Genomic DNA, 9,207 nt, shown 5'->3' with positions numbered 1-9,207 from the left:
ATTACTGGAGATTGCTGTGTGGTTAACACCTCACAGTATTATTTTATGTATGTGATAAAGATAAATCACCTAGAAAATGTCTGAAATAAGTACATTGATTTCTGTTTTAACTGAATGAAATAAAATACTCTGTTTCTTGATAACATTCTGTCAACTCAAACACATTTAAAATACTGAAGGTGAAACTAATACTGGGGGCAAAGACCAAATCCATTTCTTTGTTCCACATACAGTATTTAGTATTTATTCCCAATTCCATCATTGCATGGGAATCACCTGGGACTTAAAAATCCAGATTCCTGAATATCATCTTTTTTTTTTACTGAAACAGAATATCTTGTGATGCAGGAATCTATTTTAAAAATTTCCCCATGGGGCTGGGGTGGGGGCTCAGTGATAGAGCACCTGCCTTGCATGTGTGAGGCACTGGGTTCAATCCTCAGCACCACATAAAAATGAATAAATAAACATATTATATCTATCTACAAATAAAAAAAATATTTAAAAAAATTTCCTCAGATAATTCTGAGGCATTTGATCATGAAACTGGTTTGGAAATTATTAGACTTGGCAAAAAAGTATGTTTATTCTGAATGGAAGTCTCATTATAACAGTCAGCACTCTGTATCTGTGGGTTCCACGTCTGCAGATTCAACCAACCAAGGAGTACAAATATTCATAAAAAAATTGTGTCTATACTGAACACGTATAGTTTTTTTTTCATTATTCCCTAAATAATATAGTATAACAACTATGTATATAGCATTTAAATTGTATTAAGTATTATGGAGATGTTTAAGGCATATGGGAGAATATTCATGTTACATATAATAATATAAAATTTGTAGTATTACTTCATGGATATAATAATGTAAAATCTACAGATTTCTGGATCCCTCTAAGGGATACTGAGGGAAGACTATATACAAGTTGCCCAAGAGTTCATAAATTTTCACAAGCCCAGTACCTGTTATGAGCCTTACATTCAGTAGGCACTCAATATACTTGAAGAGAATTTTAACTTCAATTTTTATTGGTCACCAGAGGAGTTTTGTTAGTTTGTACAGAGGATATAAATCTTGGCTAGTGACATTATACACTCACATATCAGAAAACCACCTTGCATACATCCTGAAAGACTATATTGAATTAGTGAACTGATTTCTAATGTAGAATGTGGTTATGTTTAAGTCCTGATTCTGAATTCTGCTAACTTCTATGTTCTTGAGTAATGAAGAAAAATACTAACATTTATGAGATTGGTCTAATCTATAAATTATCTCTGTCTTGTTCCTCTTTCTTCTAAAATTACAACAGCAGCTAGCATTTGTATGGTTTAAAACAGTGAGTCTGAAAGTGTGGCTGGAGAACTCCTAGGGAGAGGTTCTCCTGAAGCCCTTTCTGGTGATCTGAGAGGTCAAGACTGTTCTAATAGTACACTCTTATTTGCCTTTATCACTCTCATTTTATCTTGAGATTAATGTGTAAGAGTGCAAAAATTAATGCAGAAAAGACAATTAATTATATCCTATTAAGCCAATCATTAAAAAATTTTGTAAGAGTATAAAACCATGCTGTTTTTTAAAAAGTTATTTTTCATAAAAATGTTATATCAATATATAATGGATTATTATTTTAAAATTAAAAATATTAGTAATTTTAATTTTAATTTTTAATATGGTAAAGTATAACACATAAACAAACGTATTTGGAGTCCTCAATATATATATATATATATTTTTTTTTTTTTTGGTACTAGGGATTAAACCCAAGAGTGCTTTACCACTGAGCTACATCCCCAGCCCTTGTTATTTTTTGTCTTGAGACAGGGTCTCAGTAAGTAGCTTGGAGCCTTGTTAAATTGCTGAGGCTGGTCTTGAACTTGCTATTTTCTTGCATCATCTTCTGGAGCTGCTGGTATTACAGGTGTGTGCCACCAGGCATGGCAAGTCCTAAAGGGATTCTGAGACCAAAAGCTGGAGAACTAGTGATTTGTTTTTACATGTTATTTAATAATTAGTTCAACTAGTTACTTTAGTTTATATAGAAAAGTAGTGCCTAAAATTAGTATTGAATTTCACCAATTCTTGAAAATTGCTTTTGTTCACCATATAGTCATGATTTAACTTTCTTCTTTTCCTTGCTCTGAGAAAATTAATTTAGTTACTGTTTAAGGTTTCATGAGTTTCCAAAGTGTTCTATAGTAATTTGTGACACAACTTGAAATTCCCTTCATCAGAGTTAATGGGCATGCTACCTGAGAAGGATAACATGCTAGGTGTCTATTAATATATGGAAAGGACTTTCTTTATCAGATTTCTCACTTAACAGAGAACAGGATCTAAATGGAAAGAGATTAAAGATACATTTTGATAGCTGGGAAGCAAATTCTTAACTACTTTGAAGGGTAGATCCAAGGAAAACAGATTGAAGAATATTGTAGAATCCAGACCTCAATGTCTTTCAGATCATGTATACCTAGCTACAGCATTTACAGAATTCCCTAAGAATCGTAGCTTGCTTACCCACTTGTAAATGAATAAAAATAATATCTACCCCTGAGGTTGGTTGTAAACCAATATTGGGTTGTAGGTGAATGCTGTGAACAAGGTAACTTCTTTTTCTTAGGTTACTAGGGAGAGAGGGACCTTTAAGGAGAAATGAAGAATATATTTGATTTTGCTTACTTCACGAATGCAAATCAGTGATAGTTTTGTCTGTCATCTTTTGTTTCTAAGGTTGTTGCCTTTTGTTTCTTTTTCCTCTTTCTTGGTTTTCTTCCTTTCTCCTTCTTCTGTGCCGGGCTCGATGGTATTCTACAGCTCTGCTAAACAGAACAGTTTATTTATTTATTTATTTTTTGAAACTTAAAAGTTCTCTGGTATGATCATAATATTTTCATTTTATTTCCATAGCAGGAGAGAGGATTATTCCTCATTCCATTTCCGACAGAAACACTTTCTTAGGGAGAAGAACATGTTATTAGAAGCGTAGGGACTAAATTCTGCGATAATATTAGTTTGCAAATAAAACACTTTAACAATTCATTCAGTAAAGGAAGTGGCGAGGTTTCTAAATAAAAAGAAAAAAAAAAAACTTCAAGATCATGAAATAGGTACATTTTACCCGAAGCTTAAAAATAAAGGCTGTTGGAAAGAACCAACTTCCACCTCCCTGTGGCCCAGCTTTTATCACAGGCTCCTTTTTGCCCAACCAACGCGAAAATGAGAACTCCCAATTCATTCCTTATCAGACTCCTAGACCCCGTACGGGAGGGGAAAACCGGAAGAAATAATCAAGGGCTTCTGGGCTGCAGCCCGCTTTCCCGCCTAAACGATGAGGTGGCGGGGTCCGAGAGCGGGGCGGAGCGAGTTACTTCCCCGCCTCCTCTCTACCCTCCCCTTTTCCTCTGCTTTCCCCGCCCACTCATTTCGCCGAGATCCCGACAGGCCCAGCGGCTACGGGAGTCACGTGAGTGTGGGCGGTGGAACGAGCGGCTTCTCTGGTTCTCAGTCTCTATGGTTGCTAGAGGTGGGCGGCTTTTGACCCTGGAGCTGCCAAAGCTCGAGTGTAGACGGGTGAGTCTAGGACTCTGAGGCGGGTAAGGAGACAGCCTTTTAGGGAAGGCGAAGAGGGTGGCGGAACGGCTTTTAGGGACCCGCGCTGCGGGGCTAGCCCCTCGGGCTTCGGCGACTTCGGCGGGACTGCTGCTCCGACGCTCTCGGCTCCGGGTGCTGAGAGGCGTCCTGAGCCCTGCCTGCTTTCCGTCCTCCGCTTTCCTTCATCCCACCCGGTCCTTTATTCCTGTCCCGGGAGAACTTCTCCCAGTGCGGGTTCCCACAGGCAGGGTTCACTTGGGCGCCGACGTCCCTCTCAGCGGCGCCCGGTAGACACAGGTAGCCTTGACTGGTTCTCCTGGAATTTGTGGTTGTGGTCACAAGTGGGTGAGGGAGTTTACGGCTGGATCTCTGATGGGGAGATGTATTAATATTGAGTCGAAAAAAGTGAAAATCATCGTCGCCTAAAGGGAACAAAACAAAGTATAGGCTTCTCGCTGTTATCTTTTTCAGTGCCTTTGAGTTCTCGTTCTGTCTCTGTGTCCATCTCTGCCCGCCTCCCACCCCCTACTCTCCAGTTTCTCTGGTTTCCTTCTCACCGCCCCATCCTGGTACACTGATGTTTTGGGAGCGACCCGGGTGTTACTGACAATCTGTGTTGAAAGAGGATTTCAGACGGACTGTTTTTTTCTGTTGTCATCTCTGTAATCTTTACCTCTCACTTAGATGTCCGAAACTTTGTTAAGTATTGTAAATACAAGTAGAATAAACATTTTCTATCTAAGGGATTATAAATATTCTCCTTGTGGAATCCAGGAAAGACATTGTCTTCTAGTTCTTTTATAAATAGATGTTTTTAATCATACGTTTTTTTCCCCCCCCAGTGGCTTCTTTGATCCACTTTTGTTGTGTTAAAGCATCCTTTTGGGTCAAGTGTGGAAGTGATTTAGCAGTGCTAGGAGTTTGCATAGAGTTAAACAGGTTTGAAGTTGAAAACTGTAGGAGAGTTTAGATCTTTGAGCCATATGGCAAATTAACCAACCTGCTGGTTCTCTGAGGACAGGTAATGAGCGCTGAAGAATGCCTTATCCTAAAAGTTTCAGAACTTACTGCCACTTATCTGTGAGAAGTTGTGGCCTCCAGCTTATGTTTGCCCCCACTCTTGATAAATCTTTCATTATCTTTTCCATTTCAAAGACATCACTCTGGCCACCTCTTTATGCCAAGAAAGTGTTATTGACATGTAAGTGTCCTTACTGGGGATCCTAAAATGCCAAATAATATTAACAAAAAGTGAAGATGGCTTGTGTGCCTGGGGAGAATGAGAAAAAGTTATAGAAGCTAACAAAAGCTTTTTAAAACTGTCTTCCTGTATACTCAATAGAGTAGTTGCTATATTCAGCACACTGTTTTTGGTGGGGGGGCATATAGAGTCTCACTCTGTTGCCCAGGCTGGCTTCCAGCTCCTGGACTCAAGTGATCTTCCTGTCTCAGTCTCCCAAGTAGGAGGGATTACTGGTGTCTACCACCCTCCCTGCTTTGTTGAGTGGATTTTATATATTCCCAAAGAGCATATCCTGTGATTCATTTTCGTGTATTTAAGAAAAAACTAACAGTATTTAATTTCTGTCATAATTCAATATTTAGTTAAATAATTGTGACAGAAATACTTAACTGACCAGCTTCTTTAGGTCTTACAGTATTTAGAATTATAGTACTGCAGTAATTACTTACCAAATTGTCCAAATACATAATATGTTTAAAGTTACAAAACCTGAATATCCCAGAGCAAAGGTACAGGTTACATAATGACAATAAATATTTGCAGTAATGTAATTGATAAAACCTTATTTAAAGTAATTTTCCCATTTTAAACTTTAAAGTTAGTTTCACATCTTGAGCAATTTTTATAATAACTGTAACACTTGCTAAATATTAATGATTTTTCCCAGAGTTGTTTAATATATTCATTTTTATATGAGAGCCATTTTTTTGTGGGTGTGGTTTTTTTTCCTAACTTAGCTATACATGACAGAAGAATGCATTTTAGTTCATTGTGTACAAATGAAGCACAGCTTTTCAATTCTCTGGTTGTACACGATGTGGAGTGGCATCATTCATGCAATCATACATGTATCTAGGGTAATGATGTTTGTCTCATTCCACCATCTTTTCTGCCCCATGTCTCCTCTCCTCCCCACCCTCCCCTTTGCCCAGTCTACAGTTCCTCCAGGCTTCCCATGCCCTCCCTCCAGTATGGTTCAGCATCTACTAATCAGAGAAAACATTTGGCCTTGTTTTTTTGGGTTTGGCTTACTTAGCTTAACGTGATATTCTCCACCTCCATTCATTTACCTGCAAATGCCATAATTTTATTCTCTTTTAATGCTGAGTAATATTCCATTGTGTATATATACCACAGTTTCTTTATCTCCTCATCTATTGATGAGCATCTAGGTTGATTCCACAGTTTAGTTATTGTAAATTGTGCTGCTAAAACATTGACGTGGCTATGTCACTATAGTAAGCTGATTTTAAGTCCTTTGGGTATAGACCAAGGAGTGGAATAGCTGGGTCAGGAGCCATTTTTATTAGTGCATTTTAATTATACAGAATAATGAGTTTCATTGTGGCATATTTATATGTGCAACTAATATTCTTTGATTATATCCCTCCCTCCTCCACTACTGTCCCCTGCTCTTTCCTTTCCCCAATGTACTTCTTCTCCTCTAATAGTCTCTCTGGGAACAAATTTTATTTATTTTTATTGTTATTATTGTTGTTGTTGTTTGGTGCTGGGGATTGAACCTTAGGGGCGCTTTACCATTGAACTATATCCTTACCCCCACTTTTTTTTGTAGTTGTAGATGAACAGCATGCCTTTATTTTATTTGTTTCATTTTTATGTGTTGCTAAGGGTCAAACCCAGTGCCTCATACATGCTAGGCAAGTGCTCTGCCACTGAGCTACAGCCTCAGCCCCTCCCAATCCCTTTTTAATTTTTTTATTGTGAGGCAGGGTCTTGCTAAGTTGTTTAGGGCCTCGCTGAGTTGCTGAGGCTATCCTGGAACTCATGATCCTTTTGTTCCAGCCCCCTAAGGGATTACAGGTATGCATCACTGCTCCTGACTTTAAGAATCAAGTTTTAAAAAAAGGTTTACTGGGCTGGGGATGTGGCTCAAGCGGTAGCACGCTCGCCTGGCATGCATGCGTCCTGGGTTCCATCCTCAGCACCACAAACAAAGATGTTGTGTCCGCCGAAAACTAAAAAAAAAAAAAAAAAAGTTTTACCACTCACAACCCTCCACTCCTGCTAAAAATGAAAATTGCTTTATTTTGTGCCAAAAGAAAAAAAAGTGATTCTTTTTAGGTGCATGTTCTATTTGCTTGAGTAAATTCCGAGAAAATTGTTAATGTCTTTTTTTTTTTGCCCCTGGTATCAGGGATTGAATCCAGGGGCACTTAACCACTAAGCCACATCCACATTCCCAACACTTTTTATTTTTTTTTATTTTGAGACAGGGTCTTGCTAATTTGCTTAGGGCCTCCTTGAATTGCTGAGGCTGTCTTTGAACTTGCAATCCTTCTGCCTCAGCCTCTGAGCTGCTGGGATTGCAGGTGTGCGCCACTGTGTGGCTGTTAATGCTTTTAAGCTATTAAATATAAATATCTGAGCATATATGAGAAGAAAACAGTGGGACAATATGCTTTAAATGTTTTATTTTTCCTATCATAAAAACAAAGTTTGATAAGCTTGTCATGGAGCATGTGTGTAATCCTAGCAACTCAGGAGGCTGAGGCAGGAGGATCCAAGTTTGAAGCCAGCCTCAGCAGTTTAGTGATACCCTGTCTGAAAATAAAAAATAAAAAGAGCTGGGGATGTAGATCAGTGATTGAGTGCCCCTGGGTTCAGTTCCCAGAACCAAAATAAATAAATTAATAGTATGGTCTTAAATTTGAAAAATATAATATTTAAACACTTATCTTTTTTGTAATATATTTTTTAGTTGTCAATGGACCTTTATTTTATTTATTTATATGTGGTGCTGAGAAGCAAATCCAGTGCCTCACACATGCTAGGCAAGCGCTCTACCACTGAGCCACAATCCCAGTCCACATTTATCTTTTTCCTTAGCAGCAGATCACTAGTTCCCTTTGTGTATCTGGGGATCATTGTAGAAAAGTAGTTGAAACTATGGAGTCAGGCTTCCTGAGAAAGATAGTAGTAATAGCACTGGGCTTATACCTTACAATATTAGAAACCAAAGAAGAAAGAGAACTTCCCTTTCTCTGCTGTTCTAACAAACTTCTGTCTGGTAGTCTTACACATGGCCTGACTTGGGTCTTCAGTCATCCTGAAGGCCATTTCCTGCCGGCAGGTGGTGGAATGCTTTGTGTGACCAGGTTTCAATTTTATTTCCACTGTGGATTAGGGAAATGGGAAACATGGTTTCAAATCACATGAATTAGAAGTGGGGGATATTTAGTTTCCAAGTGTAAATTGAGGTGTTATTTCCTGGATAAGGGAGAATGGTTGCTGGATAGGTAAAAATGACAGGTGTTTGTATGTATTGGGGTTTTCTTGTTTGTTTTTGCTCTACTGGGGATTGAATTCAGGGCCTTATGCATTGTAAGTAGGTACAATAGTACTGAGTGAGCTACATGCCCAGCCTTTCATTTTCTTTTTAAATGTTTTTTAGTTGTCAATGGGCCTTTATTTTATTTCTTCACATGCAGTGCTAGTAATCAAACCCACTGCCTCACACATGCTAGGCAAGCACTCTACCACTGAGCCACAACTCCAGCGGCCCCCCTTTTCTTTTTTCTTTTTGAGACAGTGTTTGGTTAAATTGCCCAGGTTGACCTCTAACTTGCATTTCTCCTGCCTCAACCTGGCTTACACTTGTATTTGACTTGTATTTGTATTTAAGAGAACTTGCTTTCCTTTTGCAGTTGTATCTACAGTTCCGTAGTGATTTTTTTTTTCCTTTTAAAATGCCTATTATTAACTTATGGACCTTGAAATTTCAACTCTTCCAGTGTAAACTGTATTGTTATTACATGTATAGGACCCTTTCAATTTAAACTTTTTCACTTTGTGTATTTTTTGTCATTACATGTAAGTCTAGTTATCTTTGCTCTGGAATATTCAGGTTTTATAACTTTAAATATATTGTGTATTTGGCCAGTTGGTTAAAATTAATTATTATTATTACTTTTGTGTGTATGTGTGTGAGGGGGGATTTGGTGCTGCATGTTGAACCCAGGGACTAGTGTATGCTAAACACACTTTCTATCACTGAGCTACAACCCTAGTTCCATGAATATTGGTATTTTCATTACAGTAAGTAAATTTGACTGAGATGCAGTAATTTATAAACAGTAAATAAAAATGTTTTTGTAGACACCACTTCATTTTGAACATTATAAGAAAAATCACTATTGTTGCCACTAATTGTTGTCACTGGGTATTAACTTTAAAGCTATAGTTAATGTCTGTTTTTTTTTTATCATTATGCATTCTTCTGATGGTTCATTATATTTTAAGAGAAAATATAATTAAAGTAACATATTGTTTACTCCATTGTCTTTTTTAAAAAAATACTTTTATTTATTTATTTATTTATTTGGTGCTGAGGATCGAACCCAG

General features: G+C 37.7%; 1 protein-coding gene across 2 annotated transcripts in view; it reads left to right on the top strand.

Moving 5' to 3' along the window:
- Positions 1 to 3,476: 3,476 nt before the first annotated feature.
- Micu1 (mitochondrial calcium uptake 1) overlaps positions 3,477 to 9,207 on the top strand; it is a 197,754-nt gene continuing 192,023 nt past the window's right edge. The window contains exon 1 of one of the 2 annotated variants that reach the window (XM_076834763.1): positions 3,477 to 3,578. The gene's annotated coding sequence lies outside the window, so the exon portion shown is untranslated. Of the gene's footprint in view, positions 3,602 to 9,207 lie in introns of both variants that reach the window. The other variant, XM_076834764.1, reaches the window with a different exon arrangement.

Source organism: Callospermophilus lateralis, chromosome 15, assembly GCF_048772815.1.
Source record: "Callospermophilus lateralis isolate mCalLat2 chromosome 15, mCalLat2.hap1, whole genome shotgun sequence".
Classification (NCBI taxonomy): domain Eukaryota; kingdom Metazoa; phylum Chordata; class Mammalia; order Rodentia; family Sciuridae; genus Callospermophilus; species Callospermophilus lateralis.
This window is presented reverse-complemented; position numbering and strand designations above follow the sequence as displayed.